The sequence below is a fragment of the Struthio camelus genome, chromosome 17 (assembly GCF_040807025.1).
Source record: "Struthio camelus isolate bStrCam1 chromosome 17, bStrCam1.hap1, whole genome shotgun sequence".
NCBI classification, from domain to species: domain Eukaryota; kingdom Metazoa; phylum Chordata; class Aves; order Struthioniformes; family Struthionidae; genus Struthio; species Struthio camelus.
In genome coordinates this window covers 12,868,770-12,891,357 of record NC_090958.1, presented here as the reverse complement: position 1 = coordinate 12,891,357, position 22,588 = coordinate 12,868,770, and the positions used below count along the sequence as shown (strand labels likewise).

At 43.5% G+C, this 22,588-nt stretch overlaps 1 protein-coding gene across 2 annotated transcripts in view; it reads right to left on the bottom strand.

Annotated features, from left to right (window-relative positions):
• GALNT9 (polypeptide N-acetylgalactosaminyltransferase 9) overlaps positions 1–22,588 on the bottom strand; it is a 454,657-nt gene that overhangs the window by 215,901 nt on the left and 216,168 nt on the right. For both annotated transcript variants that reach the window (XM_068911122.1, XM_068911123.1), the window contains exon 3: positions 1,258–1,408. The gene's annotated coding sequence lies outside the window, so the exon portion shown is untranslated. The remainder of the gene's footprint in view (positions 1–1,257; positions 1,409–22,588) is intronic.

Here is a 22,588-nt window from a genome sequence, read left to right as displayed (position 1 = left end):
CTAAAGTGAAGTGCTTATTCCCCTTGATGGGACAGGCATGCCGTGCTGCCGAGGGTGCCAATGCCCCTTTTTGTATTCCCAAAGAGTCCTGCATTTGTACTGCAGTTATCATTTGTACCACGGCAACACCGAGGCACCCTTGTCAAGTATCCTTAAGTTAGGTCCCATATAAACATGGAGCAACCCCCCGCCCCCGCACCTCCCAGGGCCCGCAGCTGAGGCACAGGTTCGCCAGGCGCCCAGGGACACCGTAGCGAGACTCTGATCCAGGGCTGCCGCGGCTTTGCCTGAACCGAGCCTGCAGCAGAGCAGCCGCTGGGCTCCTCTGCTCCTCCCTCACAACGTGCATCCCGCTACCACCATTCTTTGCATTTTAGACAGCTATTTTGCTAGAGGAACTGGAGTTAAGCTTCATGGGTACTGAGAGCTTTTTGCAAGTCCTCTTAGCAAAGCAGCTGTTTGTGTCAATAAGGCACTTCGACTGGCGCATCTTTTACCACTTACTATGCATATAGCCACACCAGCAAAGCCTCTGTAGCTTATGAAGACACCCCAAAACAACAGAAGCCACACGTAGACCGGGGAGCACAAGGAAACCGAGTTAGCACAGCTCACTCTTAATGCTCTGCTGCAATAAATAGCCTCAAAACCCTTGTCAATGAGGACAAAGCAGTTGCTTCTTCTGCACACGACACATGGGTTTCACAACGCCATGGCAAGGAGAGCGGCACTCCCAGCCCCTGAGCACTGTCAGTGCGGAAGTGGAGGCACCAAGGCAACCTGAAAGCCCCCTGGAGAGCCAGCGCTTGCTCAGCACCTGGCTGCTCAGAGCCTGCCCAACCCTGTAACGAGTTTTCCTTGGGAAGTTAATAAAGGCAACAGCCGTTTTATAATATAAAACAACTCTTAGCAGAATAAGGTAACAAATGGAAAAGTTTAATCACTGAGCTGCTCACCAAGTTTTTAGGATACATCATTTAAGCAGTTTGAAACTGGCTGTTTTCTTTAAAACCTAAGAATAGTAACATATACATAAACAGAAAAATTCAGCATCATTAGAAAAGAGAACTTAGACAAACCGTTACAGGAGAAACCTGGTGACAGAGGGGGTCTCATGTCTCAGCTCTAGCCACTTGGATTTTAAGTTTGATTAATTTACTCTCAGGTGGGAGAAAGAGTCAAATGCAACAGCACAAAGACCACCCGACAGCGGGTATACCCTCACTGCTAAGGTGGCTGAGGTGATCAGTGCCTTACCTGTCTTAATCCATGTCAGAGCAGTGCCCGCTGCAAAGCTGCATCAATGTCACTGGTGTGCACCTTCCAAATCCTGCAGTCCCATCACTCAGTGACTGCTGGGTAGCGCTGGCCAAAAGGTTGTTCTGTCACGAGAAATTCTGAAAAAAATCTGAAAGAGAAGACTATACATTACTCTTCAAAATTAAAATGATTTTTTTGTTTTCTGGAAAGTCAAGAACAAGCTCATTCTTGAATCTCGCCATCAGCCCCATTCCCCAAACACACAGGTATTTGATGACATCAAAGACAAGGGAGCATTACAGGTGACTATCTCAGCCCAGATTATGACAAAAGCTGGCAGCTCGGGGGAAGGCATTTAAGCTACTGTTCATCCTCTAGGACGGAAAAAGCGCTGCCCTAGGAGTTTTACTGCCCCTTAGTGCCAAGGGTTGAATATCTCAGGACATCTGGCACCAGCCACTGCCACAGAAGAGCCTGGGAACCAGAACAGCAACTTCTACATTCTCAACAAGCTAATATATGCTATAGGAATAAAATAATCAATGCTTATAACGTATACTCTGCTTCTCTGCTTCCATATCACTTACTGTTTGGGGTCCTTTTTCCCCCTACCAGAAGCAGTCTGACACACATCTAGAATACTTAAACCACCAATGCAAAGACAAACCCCATCGTATTTTTTTGCCTATCTCATTATCCTCCAGCACTGCCAAGGGGTCTGCCGTCTACAGAGCGCTGACAAAGCCTGACGAGGGAGGCACCTTCAGAAAAACGCAGGGAAAGTAAGGAGCTGACACCCTTGAGATCAGATGATTCCCCAAAACATTTGATCCCTCAGACCAAATGTGTTATTTTTCCTTCTGTTGCGTGCATGGCTCTGCACCAGTTTACCGACTGAATAAGCCAGGTGTCAAAAATTTGATGGACTCTTGCTCACAGTCGCACAGGAATCACAGCAGAAAGGAACAAACACTGCCCCTTCAAAGACAGTCTGAAGTTGTTTTTTGCCCGTTTTCTTGCTTTGGGCTGATACTCCTGTGTTCACTCAAACCACTGATGTCTCTTATCAGGGACAGCACAGCATAGAACTTGAAATGGAAAAACACAGGCAGTCTGAGTTTCTTTAGAGAACATTAGAAAGCAAACTTTGAAATGTCTTCGTTTTAAACTGCTTTCTCTTCACAATTCTCTCTCCTTAAAAGCAAAGAGATGACAGAGAAGCAACCAAAAAAAAAAAAAAAAGGAAAAAGAAAGGAAAAGAAAGAAAAAAGGGGGAGGGAGGAGAAGAGAAAAACCTGGGAAGAAAAGATTACCTCTCCAGGGTTTCTATTTTGCTATTTCATATATATCATCTTCCCAGCTACAGCACAGTAAAATGATTTTCTATTAATCACATTAAACTTAACCATCCATTAAAAAATATTTTATTATTACCCGTCTCATGCAAAAGAAAAATCTCAAAGACACCCATATCCTTTCCTGATTCACCCGCCTTCCTTGATGAAATAAACGTTATACCAAGGGGAAATCTTAGAATAAACGAGGGTCTGTATCACCCTACCTCCGAACTTCAATAACTTGGATTTGCTAATGACAGAATGACAATTTCCACTCCAGCACTCTGGGTTTTTCTGTTCCCTCTCCCTATATGAGTTCAGGTCTGCTTATGTGAGAAGTAGAGCTCAGGAAGAGCATGACGAGGTGGCCATGGACCCCTCCTGGGGCTGGGGGCCTTTCCTGCTCTGGCGGGTGCCCTCACAGGTGTCCTCGCTGGCTAAAACAGCACTACGGAGCAAGTGCCTTGGTACACCCATCTGTCACCCGACAGAGCTCGTGTCATACCACAGCTCAGCACGTGACTAATTCAGTACACCGGAAGAGATGGAGAAATCCAAGTCCCCCTCGTTATTTAATAGGCCTTGAGATGCAAAATCATTGGATCGGCCTGCCAGAAGAATTTCATCTTTTAAATTCTTATTCTGAACCCATTTAGATTTTCAGGTAACCAAAAAACTCATCTTTATTCGCAGGCAATTTCTTTTACAGCTGCCTGTAATCTCCCAACTTCCAGACTGAAAATCATTTAAAAACAAATGAGCTTCCTAGCAGATAAAATTCAGAATCTCTCTGAGCTTTCCAAGATAATAAAACTAAAAGGCAGTGTTAAGTTGAAAGGGGAGATGAAAAACAGAGGAAACCAGAAAGTCCCATAAAGTTCATAATTTAACCTTAAGGCTAGAAGAAAGGGGAAGAGAGTAAATCCTTCATTTCCGTATGCCATTTTATGGCATTGGGATGAGAATAGCAGCCCAGTACAGTATCTATATCTTGTTAGCGCTGTTCATCGTCTCGTATGTTTTTGTATGTGTGTGTTTGTACTCCAGCTGGGCCTGCTGCCGTCATATATTATGTATTCACAGCTTCAGACTTTACAGCCAAGATTTTCAAAAAGCACTAGAAGCTCGAGGTGCCTCCAACACTGAAACATCCTAAGGCGAGCAGCTTGGCAGTGTGCTCAGTAACGGAGATCTTTTTAAGGTTGTTCAAATTGGATGCTCAAATAGAGTGGTGCCCCATAATCACCCCATAATCGTCAATTTGTGACAAACCCTGGCAGCAGCGTGAGGCACATTTCCACATATATAAAGGGCTGACAGAGCTGGTTTTGGTTGGACATGTCAATCAAAACGTCTGATATCACGTATAGGACTACTGCAATCCCGTCTCTCTTTTCTCTGGCATTTTAGTGTTTTAATGAACTGCTTCAGAACGCTTGCAGGAACTTGCTCCGCGTATCGCGGCCTGTCACGGACAAACACTAATGTCATGGGCTGGTAACACACAACCTTGGTGCGCAGGGGGGACAGCTCCTCTGTGACTGCCTGCAGGATCATGGCCAGCTGGTACAAGGTATATAACACAGCTTCCCCTCCTGTTTATATATGACCCAAGCCCATATGAACCAGTTCAGAGATATGACCTAGGAAACTGGGGTGAGGCACAGTCTAAGATCAAACTCCTCTTCTGACAAGCAATCTCTTCCACTGAAAACGGGACTGTGTTCTTTGGTCTGCTTGCAGAATTTGCTATTCTCCAACTGAAGGAAATGGTAACGCTTCCCTTTCCCTTCATGTTAGACTTTGCAAAGATCTCATCTCTGTTGCTTCAACTTCTCATCTTTGTTTTTAAAGCCTGTTTTAAGAACAGAAAGCAATTGCATGTCTCATTTGTCCAATGTCAAGTATTAGCATAAAGAAATTATTCAATTTTCCACTATTTTTACAGATTCTTACAGATTTGCAAGTCTCCTGGCATATCTCTGATAATTGTAATTATACTCAGAACATGATTTTGCCACTTGTATACATCTTCCCTCTAAACTCAAACAAGTCCCTTGAAAACAGTTACAGAGCAAATATCCTTCATCCCATTCTGTTCTCATACTTCTGTCAAAATTCATCCCTGTTTAGACTCACAACGCTCTTCACCCCTTCCTTTCTCTAAAATGGGTCCACAAAACACCTGCTGCGAACGCTCCTCTCCACGACCGCTCAGCTGCACTGTCCATCATCCTGGGGAGGGAAAGAGCAGCAGTGGCTGCACAGCAACTGCTTGCTCTCTCTTATTTTGCAACCTGCTGCACGCATAACAAAGAGACTCATGTCATCTTTTCTGATGAATACACTCGATAATAAACTGCCACTGCCGTGAAAAGATAGCTATTTTATTGGAGGAATGAAAGGAGCTTTCAACATAATAAACAGGGAGGACAGCATAGAGGAAGAATGTTAGGCTAGAAACCGAAAAGGGCTTGCCCAAGGAAAGGTTACACCTCTCAGCACATTTGGTAAGGCTGGGGCTATACGCAGATGGCCCTTTGTACTTTTGCGCCCAGCAGCATGATATGAGACATGAGATGAGTCTGTAGGGAAGAGGAAAAAAATGAAGGCCAGCAAAGGAAATAAGGTTCCAAAGAAACAACTATTCCAAAGAAATTAGAAAACAAAATGCAGAAAGAGAAAGCAAGCAGCACAACCACTCACGCGGACCTATTGCAGATCTCATACTCAGGCATTTCAGACAAGGCAGGCTGGGAAAGCCAGCTGCATAACAAAAGAGCTGGATACTGAAACGGCTGCTGTTGGAGGAGCAGACGGAACAGAAGAGACACTAGTTTCTCGCAACAAAACTGCGTCCTTTGAAATCCCTTTCTTCTCTCACACCCTACTGTTACAAGAGGTGAAAGACAAATACAAAGACTGTAGACTCAGGCATTAAAAATAGTGGCACTATGCCTCTCTAGATCATTTGTGCAAAGCAAATGGTGTTGCCTTTTCTTCTGTCCCCTCCCAACGGGGGGACAGTGCTGCAGGGCCACAGCGGTCCTGCTTCGATTACCTTCCCTCAGCACCCATAGTGTCTCCAGTACTCCGCTTCTTGTTGCTGTAGCATAATGAAAATAATTCCCACAACCAAAAATGTTCCTAAACTGGAGAGGAGCAGGAATTTTCTCTTCAGCATTGTGTTTTTCACATCTTTGCAGGACAGACTGCAAGCCCTTTCTTTCTTCTGGAGGTCAAAAGGCATGACATAGCCAACTGGCCTACCTTGAAGATCTCTAGATAGAGTTAATTGTCCATAATTAGCCTAAAAATTCCAGTGCCCTGGTAGGAGAATGACAGTTCTGTGACATATAGGCTTCTGAAACTTCACTTTATATGTTTGCATGACCAGAATAGCTCCACCCTTGCCACGCAAAATCCAGAGAGAGAAATTAGAAATGTACTGCACCAGACTAGCAAACTGCTCAAGGATGACAGCACTTCTTGAGCAGACAGAAGACAGATTTAACTTTCTGCTCCAAACCAGACAAAGCTAAGTCTGGGTCTCCAACATTTCTACTGAACACCACATTAACAGATATTTCTAGTCCAGAATTAGTCCCAGGACAAAATGGTTAGAAAGAAAACAACAATAAAAAGAATTTGTCTAGGAAAGTATTTCATCCCTCTACCAATCTGAGCATCAGAGATGTGACAAAAACACCATATTAGGACATCTGGAGGACATCAGCCCTCAAGAAGTCAAATTCTGAAAGTAAGAAAATGGATGCTACAGGTTGGGATATGAAAATTCAGGCCCTACAACAGACAAAAGCTGATTTGTGGATCCACAGCAAAGCTACAGACCTAATCCTGCTTTTAGGCTTCATCATGAATGTTTCATATAACTCTACCTAGCCTGTTTCCTTTCAAACACCATTCTTAATAACATTTGCTGAAATAGCTTGAACTTCAATAACTCCTACATAACATATTCCAAAAAGAACAAGAATAAATACCCAAGGACATGCTCTGTCGTAGAATTACAGCTTTACATGCATGGCAGTTTTATTAAAGTGCTGAAAATAGTGTGTGCGCGTGGGGAGAGGAGGGTTCACAGGAGACTATCAGTTGTGATTAACAGGGGACAAAACTACTAAAATAATCAATTTAAACTCTAGCCAGAGCAACCACCAGTCCCCTAGCTGGCCAGAGCCATGAGAAACCTGTTCCTCTATTTCCCGCTGTGCCAACCCAGCTGCTGTCCAAGTCAGGGTCAGCTCCTGCATGAGTAACTCAACAGGACCCCACTTCCAGCTGCAAGCAGGACGGGGCACTGTCGCGGCTTTGCAGACTCTATTGGACTAGCACCGGCACAGGATGCACCAGCTCAGGCTGTGAGAGTGGGTGGAGTGAAAAGACTCAACACCCACAGGGCTCGTGGGAAAGCCTCTGCCACAAAGCTGAACCCCTGCTTCTCTTTCCTCCTCCAGACACCAAGCAACAGGGAGCTGATACCCTCATCTCCCACGTACCCTTCTCCTGACCAGAGGCCCACAAAAGCCTCACCAAGTCGAGATGGCGCAGCATGGAGAGGGACTCGCCGGACAGCCCTGTGCCGGCTCAGGCAGGCTACCAGCGTGCCGATGTGGAAGCAGGGCCTTGGCTCTGCAGCAAGGCGCAACGGCTTTGTCACCATGCTCCTATGCAAGAGCAGGGTGAAAATGCCCTGGGAGCCAGCTCCTTACCTCTCTGCCAATAGCAGCAGTAATTCAGCCTATGAAAAGTAATAATCCAAGAGAGTTTAGAACAATCGTGAAAATAAAGAATCTGAGGTCAGTCAAGGAGTAAATATGTTTTTATACACTTCCAGGCTGCTGTTTTTAAGTGCATACGCAGTGACACAAATTCACGTCAGACAATTTCTGCGCTCCAACAGCCGAGCAACGGTTTCAATGTCACATGTTGCAAAGGTGTTAACCCACAAAGGGCAGAAGTCCCTTGCAGCAGCTCAATGTTGAAACGCTGAAACAAGTGCTGTGTGTTCTTTTGCCGGGAGAAGGACAAAGCGTCGCTCAAGCCCCACTCCTCTGTAGCCTTTTCTGCACCCGCTGCAATCCTAAGGCTGAAAAATATACCACTCTTCTCAAAAGGAAGGGGAAGATCAATATCTAGAGAACTGAACGATCAAGTGAATCACCATTTGTAGAGAAGCGGTACCAACATGCATGCGACTGGGGGTATATGATCTTGTTTGCAACATCAGTGCAACAGTGAAGCTTCACCAGAAAGGTTCCATTACATTTATTTTACAGTAGAACCTCAGAGCTGCCCTAAAGGCACTACGTATTCACATAGAAACGCTTCTTAGCAAGATCCAGGCATCTCTCTCTCCAGCTTGTAAGGTAACACCATTGTCATAGCCACAGATTTCCAAAATGAGCTTTTATTTTTCCATTTTAAACTGAATGAATGAAAATAAAAAGCCAAATTAAGTTATCCCTAGTTCACTGATCCATACCAGCAGCTGTCTGGCTCTCACCCCCACCCCATTCCTGTCCAAAGGAATTCAAAGCACAAAGCTCTAGGATCGGTCTCAGCCTGCTAAACCCATATTCTTTCACTGCAAAATACATCGGTCTGCACTTGTATTTTGAGCCTCATAAACATTTGCAACCACGTTTAAAAGACCAAAGTAAATGAACAGTGCATGTTTTGAACTACTTTGCATTTAATTAAAAAACCGAAGACATCTTGTCATAGCATGATAACGCTAGTTATTTCCATTGGATCAGCCAATTCAGTTTGCTAACACTGAATTCTCTCATCTTTCTCTTTAGGAAAAAAAAAAAAAAGGAAAAAAAAAAGAAAAAACAGCAGAATTCCCAGCCTGGGACCAAGTGACCAAGTATGGGGGAGGTCAGAGGAAGCCTTATGATAAAGTGCTGACACATCACCTGGGAGAGCAGAATCGCAGGATTTACCATCTGCAGCCACTTTCAGGACTGACAGAGACAGCACCTCCACCTTATCAACGCGAGCCAGAAAGCAGCCAGTCTAAGGAAGCTCTTGGCATTATTTTTCTGCTACTCCTGGAGAATAAGACGAACCCTAATCAACAAGGCATGAAATTGAGATCACTTCTAAGGGCTGCTGGGAAAGGTCAACTTTCTCTAAACTTTGCAGAAAAGTCTTGTACCAGTTTTGAGCAGGATGGTGACTCATATGCTGAGTTAAGGATATTCAACGGTTTGGGTTGCTGGCTTTAATTTTTAAATCGCGTTTGAAAACAACCCCCCACCCCAACCACCTGATGCTAGGCTTAGTGGAACTTAGCATTATCTAATCTCACGGTAAAAAATTCAGTAGCTTTAAATTCAGTTATGTCAGCTGGAGTTTAATTTTATTTCTCCCCTGTGGATTCTAAGTGCCTTTTTAAAGCTTTTTGGCATCAAAAAGCAGCACCAGAAAAAGCAAAATTTATAGTAGGACCTCTGTATCTCCCATACATCTTCGCGCCCATAAATATTTTTTGACTGAAAAGAAAAATAAAAGGTGAATGTTGAGATAGGGTCACCTCCTCCAACAGAAACAGCACCTCAAACCAAAGGCTTACTCAGTTTGTCAGCAAGAAACTGGAAGTTATAAACTAGTTCTTCTTTAAGAGTGGCCATTACATAAGAGAGATGAGCAGGAAATCATTTTTTCATCCTGTGAAATTTTGAGATTAATACTTTCTTTTCCGTGCTTCTTTTTGAGAAAGAAATAGAGCAAATAATTAAACCATCTAGAACAGCAACCGCTCACCTGGGATGTCGGAGAGAGGACTCCAAATCCTAGTTCCAAATCAGGTCAAATGAAACTTTGAAAAGAAATCTCCCAAGAGCAGCCTAAGCACTGTCATTTTCCCACCTCACAATTATTTACATGTACAGCTCCAAGAAATAACACCAAAAATATCCCACCCAAAACAAACACACAAGAAAAAAACAACAGAAAGGCCTGGTAGTTAAACCACACACTTAGGATTGTGGATGACAAATCCGCTGAAATACCCATTGAGAGATCACTGTTCTGACCGCCAAGATAACTGCAAAATTTTCTTGAAAAATTTGTCTCTTCTTAAAACCAAACTCACACGTGAATGAGAAATTTAAAGCATGGAACTAGAAAGTATCAGCTTCTCCAACCTTAAAAGGACAACATGACAGACTACATTCAAAAAAATGATGGAATCCAGTAAAGATGGATTTTACCCTGATGAAACGGGGGGGGCTGAAAGACAAGAAAGCCAAAAGAATTTGGTAACTCTGGCATATTGTTGGAATACGAGTCTCATACCGGTACCACCAGAAGCTATTTCCTGATCTATTTACGTGTTGCCATTTTATCTATTTATAAGCAGCGCCCAATAACATTCCTCCATCTACTACAGCCATGGTTTGGAAACCGTTAGAGCACGGTTTGGAAGTGCTGCTCTGCGCTGAAGAAGAAAGCCTGGGAAAAGAATTATACATGATAGGAGGACGATGGTTGGTTTTAGCATAGGTTGATGCATACTCAGCTACTTAAGTCGCTCCACAAATTAAGAATTAGATTAATAGCTACAATTACTTAGAAAAATCACTCTTTGATTGCTTAAGTGTGGAATATTTATGGTCACAAAACTTTTTTTTAATATGAATTTGCAGATTTCATTCAGGAAAATATTTTGCTGCCTCATTCAGACAACATAAGGCTCTTTGCCCCTTCTTCTCTTCTACTCAAGTATGAAACTTGCATCTTCAAATACTGTTTCAAGCAGTCTCAAGTATGGTCACTAATAAAGCAAAGTTCAAATAAAAAGTAAGCACGTTCCTACTGTCTGCTCTATTTGAGTTTAATACTGCAAACTCTTTCAGCATGAGCTATCTCTATACAGGCAGGTACACATTTTCAAGTTGAAGAAACACATTGGTTATAAAAGATTCACTGGTTGAACTGTTGCCCCTATTCAAATCAATGGCAAAACAGCCACTGAATTCAGTTGAACCAGAAACTTATTTCTAGATTTTTAGGGCTACCTAGTCTAACCTCCTGTACAGCCTAAAAACTCAAGGCAAAAAGTTTCCACCAGTAATTCAGGCAACATACTCTCATTTTATAAAATCATTAATCTTAAATAATCAGTGTTTATTATGCCCTTTAAAACTCCCTGATAAGAAAAGACTTCAAGAAAGCACAAAGGAACACAATTTATATTTTCTTTTAAAATTATCTCCTTCCCACCCTGGCTAATAATTTACATTACAGCACACAGAGTGGGCTCAAGCAATTAAGCATTAAATTCGCAAGTAGCGCATGAGGTTTTACTCCTATCCTCAACACTGAAGGCATGTTCCTAATTCAGTAGGAATTCACCTTAAAAACATATTTGTGACCCGTGTGTTGCTGCATTTCTGGTGTTGCTGCTGCTGCATTAAGAAATGTAAATCGCATTTCATTTCCATCGGGGTAAGTTTCAGTCAATTTTTTGTTTCTCCAAGCATGCATGGAATTACAGCACCATGTGTCCTTTTGCTCATACTGTGTTTCCTCTCGCCTTTGACAGCTGTTGATTAGTTCAGAGCGCAGGCAGTGGAAGTAAAAGATGCTGAGACAGAGAAGGCTAAACCAAGCACTTTCAGCTATGAAATACAACCGATGTTTTGAAGATGTGGCATAAACTCTCTAATGCGTATCATGCTGATAATCTAGATTTACGGTGATTATTAAAGGAAATCACAGCTTAAGATAAATAAAATAATTTGCTAAAGTCCGTACCACCTTCTGAGTATGCAGGCATTTTCAGTTTTCTACAGATGCTTCTTATGAATGGAATAAATATTAATTTTACTAGGGAAAAATATTAAGAACTCAATCCTAAACAATACATCATGGTCCAAGAAACTGGATACATGAAAATTCAGGTCAGCTATTCATGTGCCCATGACACTGTGAAGTACGTGAGTCTCTCATCCAAAACAGTACTGACTAAGAAACTGCAGAGAGTTATTTGGAAAAAGAGGAAGGGTGCCACGTTTAAAACAAATGCTTCTGCTCTCAAGACTATGGAAGAGAGTTAATTGCTGCATAATGGAGAGTGAACTAAAATATGAAAACAATTTGTAATTCTGAGAACTCTTCTCTGTCCACAAGTTGATGTTTTATTACCAGCGCATTTTTTTTTTCAAACTTCATTGCACTAGCTTCCTACTATTGCTTGTCTGCCTGCATTAGTTCTTAGCAGATTCCAGCTTAGGAAGGTTAGCAGATTCCAGCTCGGGTCTGGATGTGTTGGAAGCAGACAACTCAAAAAAAAACCTGTTTATGAGGACAAAATTGCTTGATAAAACAATGCAATAGAACTCCCTTATATCTGCAATTGGGACAAGCACTAGGCTTTCAATTAAAAAACAAAAAAACAGGCTTCAGAAGCTTTTCAAAGACAAAATTAAGAGCAGTCACTGTCTGTTAAAAAACAAACAAACGAAACCAACCCTCCTCTCCCCCAAAACACCAGTGTCCTGCAGGCAATGTTTCGTGGATTAACAGAGAGCAGAAGTTAGCTGTAAAACACACTCTACAGCATCGCTAAATCCTACTGAAATCCCGGGCCTGCCATGGTAAGTCCTCTAGATGTCCCTAGGAGAGTCAGGCCAGCTCCCACCACGTTTACTCTTTGAATACATAAGACTTGTGATAAAAACATTCTCAGGCTAGTCCCTGGCTGTGCCCGTGCACCCTGAGGGAGATCTCGGTCTGCTTTGGTCTGCCACCCGAGGAGCTCCAGATTGCACCTCTCAACCAGAATGCCCCTGCGATCCTCGCCACATGGGTGCCCTAACTCTTGGCCACCTCCAGCATTGAGGAGAGTAAAACAAGCCACTCACACCGCAACCAAAGCACCAAGCAACGGCCCTGCTGGGCAGCTCACGCTGCTGTTCCTGCCTCTTAATACCGCGACCACTTTGGAAATGGTTCACTACATAGAACGTATCCATCCAGAGAATAACGCATCCTAGTCCTTACTTACTGAACTGCTTTTGAGTAAATATCTTCTGTTGCTCTGACCATCAGGAAACCCCAGTTAATTCAAGGTTCATCACTACAGACAAATGATTTGAAGTGCTCCCCTCCCCGTTTTGCTAGCTGAAGTCTACCTTGGATGGATGCAGTTCGATTGCTTCAAAGGTAAGGATATACTAAACCAAAATTTCCTTTAAAATATAATTTGCAACCCCTGACGTGTTATTTATTTATCAGAGTGAACTGAGAGTGTTTCCATGTTTCCCTCAAATAAAGCTACGGGGGAGCGTTGAGCTGGTTTAAACGTTACCTGCCTTCAGCTGGACCTGCCGGCTGCGCAGCAGTACAGCCCTTAATAAATCTGCAGACCATACCTCATCTCCAATGAAAGCAAACTCCAACCTCAGCACGTATTCTCACTGTACAGACTGGATTGGCCTTAGAGACCCCAATCACTGGAAAATTTTGCTAAACTAATGGAAAATGACCGGTCTGCCTCTGAGAAAATGTGAGCTAATTTATATGTAAACCCCTGTAACACAATGTTTCATTTCTTCAAGCCTGACTCACACTGATAAGCTGTTAGTCCAAATAAGGATAAATTCTGGTTTTTAACATGAAATCAGCTGTTGAGCATCCTGCTTGTTCACTCTGTGCCTGATCTGAGCTTTCTCATCTGATGGTACAGAAAACAGAAGGCCCGAAAAAGAGCCCGGGCACACCTCCGGGCACTCTGCTCTACCCCTTACCAGGGAGGACATCGCACGGCCAGTGTCCACCGGGTGAAGTAAACCATGCTGCCTATGCGTGGGACCCTTTGCCTTTTCCCAGGGGCTCATCTGGTTTAGCAAAATCCAATCGTGACTGGCATTGTTCCCGGTGGGAGAGATCCAAGGCTGGAGCATCACTGTGCTGCAGCTGCCGGGTGTTCTGCTCCCTCCAGAGCCTGCCTGACAGCACTTCTGAACCCCCCAAATGGTGAATATTTACTGCTTTGGAGTGGTATTTACCAATGCTGGTTCACTAATAGACTTGAACAAAGTACAAGCAGTCACCCCGGCCACTAATTAGTCCTCAGTTACTGCTAATACAAGATGGCTTTGCTGGCAATGTGTCAGCTAGTCATGTTTAGGGACAGCCTTGAAAAGTGTCATCTGTGACAAAGCTCACGCAGTTTCTTTGTTTCACATCTCCTCCTTTTCCTCCCCCTTCCACCAGGCTTCAATTTCGGATGAGCAGCCTATTTTTTGTTTTTAATTGCTGCTGCTGGAAGTGTCACACTTCACTTGTAACTGTACATCTCACGTGGAATTAATCTATCCCGACTCACGCTGATAACAGCGTTGTGTGAACAACTGATCAGCCGTATCTGCGGGGAGCCTCGAAAACATGGTGGAAAGCTGCTTCAGATGGATCCTGAGCCAAATATTTACTGTTTTTTTCCAGACAAACCCCCCAAACAAATCCTGCTTAACTGCAAATTGATTTAGGTCAATTGCTAATTGCTTTCACTTAAAAGTGTGTGTGTGTATATATATATGTGTGTGTGTGTGTGTGTATGTGTGTGTGCGTTTTATATATATATATATATATATATATATATATATATGTTTTTATGTTTGAGGCTATTGCTTTTACCATTTCAAAAAACAAATTAGTTAAAAGTTTTTAGGGGGAAAAAATGTCAATATTGAAAGCTGAACTACATCTCTATTTTAAATATTTCCCTAAAAATACCAGGGGCAGAAGGTGCAGATGAGAAGTACTCTTCCAGAAGTTTTGTCCAGGGTTCTTTTAACATCCTTTTCTGTTAGGACTGTAACTGTCCCTCAGATAAATTAATTAAGCCCAAACAATACAAAACAAAATCCTGTGTCATGTTCAAGGAACCTGCTGGGGCCTATCTGAGTTACCATAAGATCATTAAATGAGTACTCATTAAATTAACATCTATCCCCACAGCAAGTTCTGCAGTAAAAGATATAAGCAGAGGAGCTTTAAATGGCTTTTCCTGCTCTCAGGGCGCCCGCTGTCTCATTTGGTTCAGGCAGCTTGAAATCTGTGCCTCTGCACTCCTGGGAAGCTGCAGTTGGCTGCCAAATAGGCTCAGAAGACTTCGTTTGCACTGTGCATTTCCAGCCGTAAGAAGAAAAGGGGACTACTTTGCCTCAAGCACAGCTGCCTCTGGAATTAGGAAAGAGGCTTCCTCGAGAGGGGGTGGGCACAGAGCTGCTCGTGCCTCCAGACAGCAATGGGGGGTTAGCACTCCGTCCCTTCAATTCAAGACCTCTTGGGTTGGGGACCCGTCAGCAGTCACCCTCAGGGCCTCCCCTTCTGCCACTTTCCATGAGGTGAGATGGTGCCTCATCCACTCTGCAAGCTTGCAGGCATCTTTTTTTTTTTAAATCCTTGACTTTCTCAAAAGGAGGAGGTTTGTGAGGGCTGGAGAAGCTGGCCCTGCAGTGGGCATACTCCTTGCTGGCTTGTAAGAGCACTTCCTTTTGAGAGGCTCATAACTAAGCTTGACTGTATTTAGAGAGATGCATAAGGGACAGAGATGCAGTTGAATCTCATAGTATGTTTCAAATGCTTGTCCATTAATTAAAAAAAAAAAAGTTTTTCCTCTTGTAGGTGATTTAGAAGTGCTAGTAGAGTACTATGGAGACCAATATGAACATAGCATTGTTTCACTGCAATGCTTAGAGGAGCATAAAAAAACCCCTCAGGTTTCATGCTGACTCATATGCCCTGTGTATAACATAGATTCTTTGATTTGAACTCCCTATGGCTTTCTTTTTAAAGAGAGTGCCATGGTGCTTGCTGACTGGATAAAGTACTTTGTTCAAGAGGCACCTAAATGCACACAGCACTTGGAAAACTAGCTGATACATTTTTCATACTAAGGTATTGCACAATAAGTTACTATGTGTCCAGGATCACCCAACTAGTATATACAAGCAGCAGGACCTCTAAGGAAAACGATGGCATATTAGGACAGCTCATTACTATTACGGACACTACTTTTCGTTGTCTTACAAAACCATTTTCTAATACTTCCTCTGAGCTATAGCAGACCCCAATATCAGTTAAAGCAGCATCAAAAGCAAAATTTATTCATGTGTGCAATGCTTTTGTATGATGCTGACCTGTAAAGAAATTGCACTTATCAAACATACCCCCTACATGTGAAGGAGGAAGAATCAACTGATGGGTGGAAAGCAGTCGCAAAACGTTCTACAGCTTCTTGGCTTTCGGAGAGCTCAATTCCTGTATGCAGTCCCTTAGCCCAGAGATAGGCCTGCAACCAAACAGCCTCCCCTAAGGCACTTACAAAATACATGGGGGGCGGGGGGGGGGGGGGGGAAACAGGTCAAAGAACCTTATTTAATCTTTCCTTGTACCGGAAAACAATTCAAGGGACTGCACAGCTGAGCTGGCAAGGACTTGGTAACTCAGTGCTAGACCGTCACCTCAGGGTCTTCTCATCAATTTCTGCATTCGAAGGGCAACAGCTCCAAGCTATGCTGCACCTTTTCAAGAGCATGCTTCAACCTCTCGGGGAACCATGCCAGGGGAAAAGGAAGCATTTTGGAGATACATTCACTGGACACATAAGAGCCCTTTACAGTCAAGCCCCTTGCAGACCCAGGATCGGCAGCCCTTCCTCAAACACATTTTCAGAAGCTAAGTTGGAATCATTCGGGAAATAACGTCTGGGGCAATCTAGCTAAGAACAAACAGATCCTCTAGGCACAACTGGAACGCAACAAATGGCACAGGGAAATCAAGAAACAAAGATCTGCAGTGAAATTGTGTAGACATTGCTTACTAAAGTCCTGACAGCACTCAGTTCTACTGCAAGCAGCAGGCAACAGCAATGACTTCCTGAATGATTCTGCTAAAGAACAGAGACTGAAGAATTTTTACACAGTTTTGGGGTAGAGTTTTCTCCAGATGTTAAAGGATACAGCATCTCCCGTACAGGTTCTGGGAGAAAAAAAGCTGTGGGCACGTATGGCAGGAGAGTAGGAAGGGGTTGCATACAAAACCTTTACTGGTAGAAGTCTCTGCTCCCCACAAAATTTGTTGGGTTTTTTTATGTTCTAATCTTATGTTTGTCCTTAGGTCATTTTCCACTGGTTGCCTCTTGGCAAAGCAGGTAAGATGAAATGAGTGTTGCATGATGAACTGTTTAATACAACAGAAAGGGAGGTAGGGCTCAGCATGTAGAAATGGGTATGTTATGATAGGGATTACTAGAGGAATGATTTATAGTAAAACCTACAGTTAAAAATTTCCCATCTGCCCGGAGTTTTGTGTTTTCTCTTGGCTCCTTGTTTTAATGAAGGAAGAATTTAACCATGCACACACACATGCACACTCACCTCCTCTGTTTGCTGTTCCCTGAATCTGCAGCCCATCTTTCTCTCTGGCTGCAGCTGAATTGCAATAATGAAACTTGAAGCTGACTGTTGGGAGTAATGGAGGAGCACTGAGGGCAGCAGAGAAACCAGCTAATGCAGAAAGGATTGCGCGCACAAGTTTTTTCCAGATAAACTAAGGTGATGTAGCATAAGGAAGCCTCAATTGAGGTTCTGTGTCTTGCAGAGCCCTGCAGAGAATTTTACCCAGATGAAATCACTGGTAAACTACATTTGAATCTGAGCCAAATTTAGAGCCGCTCTGCATTTACCCCGGTGCCTTGCAGGTTGTTGTCCAGCCACACCTCTTAGCAGGCTGTTGAGGCAGTCACTCTGGAGCCAGGACTGCTTTGCAAAAATGCAGCACAATCTAGGTCTAGGTCTCTGCAACTGTTAAATCTGCTTTCATGAGTGGGCCATAAAGCTTGATGTGGTGGAGCAGAATTCAACCCCGTGGCCTACAGTAGTGCCTGTAAGCCTGGAAGGGAAAAAACAGAAACTATGCCCTGAAGCACAGCTTACAGGAAAAAGTCAGTCACATAGCTTAAATAAAACTTACTGTGATGTGGAGACACTCTTCTGTGACTGATCCTTCCCAAGGTCCCTTTGTTCTAGAGAGCTGAATTGCTGTAGCCCCTGGGGAAGCTTATTTTATTGATTTCTACCTGATGGCTAGTTTTACCAAAGCTCCTGTTCCATACCTTACCTCCTCAACTACCTATTAGAAAACCTATTTTACATGACAGATATTCCGAGAAGCCCTAAATATTTTCAGTCTCAGATTTAACAGAGCAAGAAAACCCCAGCAGGCAGTGCTCCTTTGAAACTTTGAAATCTTTTGAAAAATATAGATTAGATGTCCCTAACCCATGCTCACTGAGCTTCCCTCACAGTGTCCTGAAACCCCTCTCTAAAGGTAGACCTAGATCAAGTTCTCATCAGCCTTATCCTAACCTGACCGTCCCCATTGTCCCTAGCAATCCAAAGTCCAAACTCCAGGTCAATGTCAGCAACACCCGGTAGCCCCAGGACAAGGTCTGCCCATCATATCAGTCAACCCCAGTCACCCACTATCACCCCGTGACATCGGGCACTTCATATTTCATCAATGAGGTTTGGGGCATTTTTGGTACCTTCTGACCTTTATGCCAATCATAACTCCTACTCTTCCGAGTCCTAAACCCAAACCTTGTCTAACTCTAGCAAGAAATCTAGTTCAAATCAATGCCTGCAGGCCCAAATTCTCACCTTTAATCATATCGCCAAGTCTTCCTGAAACCAGACAAATCCTACCTGCCCAACACCAAAGCTAAGCTGGTTGCCTGTGTTAAGTGGTAGTCCTCCGTCACAGTTGCACTGGTGCTAGTTCTTTATCTCAGTATTTCTCCTCGTGCCTCAGGATGTCAGCAACCCAGAGGAGTTCATTGCCATTACCAGCTGTGAGGGAACATGAATTACTTCCAAACAAGAGAAAGGCGTGGGAGGAACAGTAAGGAAGCATCCTGTACTGTAACGGTTATTTCCATTCAGCTGCTGAATCAGGGAACAGTTTCAGATTAGTGCTGTCGCTGTTTGGAACACACATCTTAAATGCTATTGATTTTTAAGATGATGAGTTAATTTGTGCAATCCTTTGCCATTTACAATCCTTTAGATGAAGTTATCATCAGCTTTACTTTGGCATTTGGAAAGCTATGTTCTGGAGAAACAAGCTCTCTGGGGACACGCGAATGCTAGGTCTCTCCCCCTTTTTCTGATCTTTTTTCCTTAGCTACAGCTAAGGAACGTTTAGTCATTAATTCATCTTCATAACATTTTTTACTGAACTGTACAGTCAGATGGATTCTCACAATTACCATCTGTGAGATACTTAATGTTAATACCCAGTATACATCACCTTTGGAGGTCCACACGTTACAGACCAGGTGAGCACACGTTCTCTTGTCTTGCAATTGAGGAACTTGAAGCGCACACAGTGCTTGGTGTCAAAGTAATCTGCAAACACCACTTGTTTGCCTCACAGAGCAACGGAACCACGTCATCCTGACACAGAGGATGAAGGTGCTCGTAGACCTGAACTATGGCCAAATCCTTTGAAGTCAAGCTGCACAGCATGAAGTTAAACACACTTAGTCTTTCTGCCCAGCAAACTCATACCTGATAAACGCAACAGCACACAGTTAGGAAATACGCACTGCAATGCAATGCTGTCTCATCAGCAAGCAGGTGTTTTGCAGCTCCAGGTATTTGTGCAATTCTGCCTGTCTTATGTAAGGGGAGATGGATAGAAAGAGGAGACGCTTGAGATTTTCCACTCAAAGTTGCCTTGGATTAAGAATGATTTTTCTAGTAGAGCCCTTATTCTAAAATGTGGGATATAAACCTCCCAAATCTGATCTGCATTTCAACAGAAATAACTGCTTTGAGGGATCTGCTATAGCAAGGCACAATTACAAGGCTAGCGGCAGCCTTAGCCACAACAGTTCTTCACACGCCTTGAGGGAAGCAGTGCTGTAATTCTGGCTGTGTCAGCACTGTGATCCTGAGCTGACTGCATTTCTACTGCACAGAGAACGTGGCCGGCGTCCCAGCACGTGCTTCTCAAGCATCAGCGGGAGTCCAGCAGGAGGACCTGCTGTTTGTAAGTTCGCTTATAACTTAACCTGACTCAGGGTAAGGCAGAGCTCAGCTCTTTTTTTTTTAAATTAAGCACCCTACACATTGATGTGCCCAAGCTAATATAGCTGCTCATGGCAGCACACATCAGCAGATCTGATTATTTTAACCTACTTGGACAAGTGAGAGAGTCTGACAAGGAACTGTGCCTTCAGAGGAATAACCCACGAGACAGCTACTGCTCTAGGCTCCAAGGAAGAAGATAGCTTGAATAGGAGAAGCTTGTTAAGAAAAAAGTATTTCCAAGTGACATGATCACTTCTCAGATCAAGGCACTATCAGAACATGCAGGGCAGCTTACAGCACAGATACAGCTTTCCAGCTAGCTAGATCTAAAGCTCCCGGGGTGGCAAACTTTATACACCCTAACTAAAAGGTTTGCCTGGCACAATTTGATTGGAAACGTGCTCAGACATGGCTTTTCTTCTGAATTTACCAAAAATCCATATAACACTGATAAATTTTATCCCAGTATGAAGGGCATATTGAGAATCAGAAGCCAGGTTTTTATATATGCATACACACACAAGCACACATTGTGTATGTTCACATGTACACCCCCCCCCGCCACTGTAGAGCAGTCTCTCCCAGAGCCCACATTGAAAGATTAGTTCAGGCTTTCTTCAATTAGGCATTGACTCCTGACATTTCCTTTGTAAGTTCTTATCATACACTCAGGATTGGCTGCTAGCAGGAGCTGCCAAAACCCTTCTTCACAAACCTTCTGCATTATTCCTTTTTGCAATTGCTGCCCATCCCTTTTTGACAGAGGATCCGAAGCCTCCCCCTAGACCCACTGCAGGCCCTCTTCAGCCACCTCCTCAACCATCAAGCAAAGAGCCAAGAGGAGAGGGTCTTGCAGAAAGGGTAACAGACCAAACAGGGAAGAAGAATGAATTCCACATATAAGCTACCGTCATAGGGAATATTCTGCCACCAGCTACCTCCCACTTATATTAAGAAACATCTTGCTCGTATCAGCTTGGAAAGAGATGATCAGCCTGGTATCTAGATTGTATGCTGTGCTGAACTTTGATACTTAGCTTTCTAAAAGTATCTCTTACAGAGAAGACTTGATTTATGGCTTCATTGACATTGCATTACAGCATTACAAGAGTGCGTGACAAGGCACAACCATCACTAGGTCGATGCTGGCAGGATGAGTCATATGCAAGAGTGCAAAAACAAGAAAGGGCTCTCGTACACAACAGTGTATGAGCATGCAGGGTTCAGGAAGATGCTGCAAATGAGCATCAGCACTGTCAGCGGCACCTGCATTCTCATGTTCAAGGCTGTGTCTGATTGCGCCTTAGTGGCGCAGAAAGTGACACCAGTGGGACAACAGCCTATGGTGATTTTTTGAGATTTCACAGTAATTTTTTGCAATGAACCAGTGACACTCCACAGATATCAGTAGCCTTAGAGCAGCAACCAGGGTAAAAAAACGAAATGATCAAATTACATAGCTATCAGATACATGAAGATAAAGGCCCTAACTCTGGAAAAGTTTTGTACAAATAACCAGTGCAACTCCAACTGCATCCAGTTAGTCCCACTAACAACCCTAGGCTTACTCAAATACTCAAAAGTTCAGTACCTGCCTAGAGTTGTTTGCTGAAGTGGTACCAACATTAAATGCTACACTATAATCACATATAAATGATAATTCCCATTATAAATATCAAGCTACATTCTGCCTCAATAGATGATGCGTACCAGCAATAACATAGATCTGAAATCAGTTTGTCTCAGCCTTCAGCATAATTTGGAGTCCTCAAAAAGTCGTGTAGCAAAACTTTTGTTATTTTGTCCTAAAGTCTGCAGCAGCTTATAACTTTCTCGCTGCAACAGACACGTCGGCATTATTTCCCCTAACATTCTTTTTCCCCATCAAGCATAGCTGGCCAACAAGAACTATAAACTGATCTGTGCTTATCTTCTTCTGGTTATTGAAAATATCAGGTCCTTCTGAAACAGTGTCATCTTCAGTCTGCAATATGAAATTAAACTAGGCCTAATCATATTACTTTGAATGGAGTATTGATTGCAGCTAATTTTATCGTACGTTTTGAGAGGCAGGCTGCTGGCTTGCTGGCTGGCTGTCACTTTGATAAACGTGAGCCCATGGATATCTGAAAGGGGACTGATATTTCTAAGAAAGCACCACCAGTAAATTCACAGAGAAACAGTCCATCCTCTTTACTAAACAAGTACAGGTGCTATTAGGATGCTTGCTTCCAGTTTGATGAGTCGCAATGGCATCGCCACCTACAGCAGTCAGTTCAGAGACTCTGGCAACTGCAAATTCCATTTTCCAGCAACTGCTGGAGTGCACATAGGTTTGGCCTTTGCACAAGTAGCAGCTGCCATTTTGAGTTTCAGACATACTCCATTCTAAAAGCCCTGGGGACAGTCACGCTGGGAGCCTCAGGACGGTGATCATCCAAGCGCTGAAGTACGGACATTGGGTAAAGACGGTCCGGAGAAGCAGACTACCAAGCTGGATTTCAACATCAGGTGGATGCTGAGACCACCTGCCTCCCTTGCTATAATGCTGGCAGCAACCTGCAGCGGCTGGAATCACACGTAAGTTCAGATTTTGTACACTGGTAGCACAGTCAGAGCCATGTTTCTGGCCTGGGCTGCCTTGTCCTATTCCAGCTACTTTCCAATAATGGGAATTCTGGCGGGAGAGATCTAAGCACATCAGCTTTGACTGGCAGGCAGTGCAGGGAGGCAAGGGGAGCCACGAGGGACACAGCCTTCGTCTTCCTACCTCTGCATCTGATTCCTGTCAAATCACCTGAGATTCCCAACCTCCTTGGAGCCTTAAGGTTCACAAAACCTGCTTTTACATTAGGT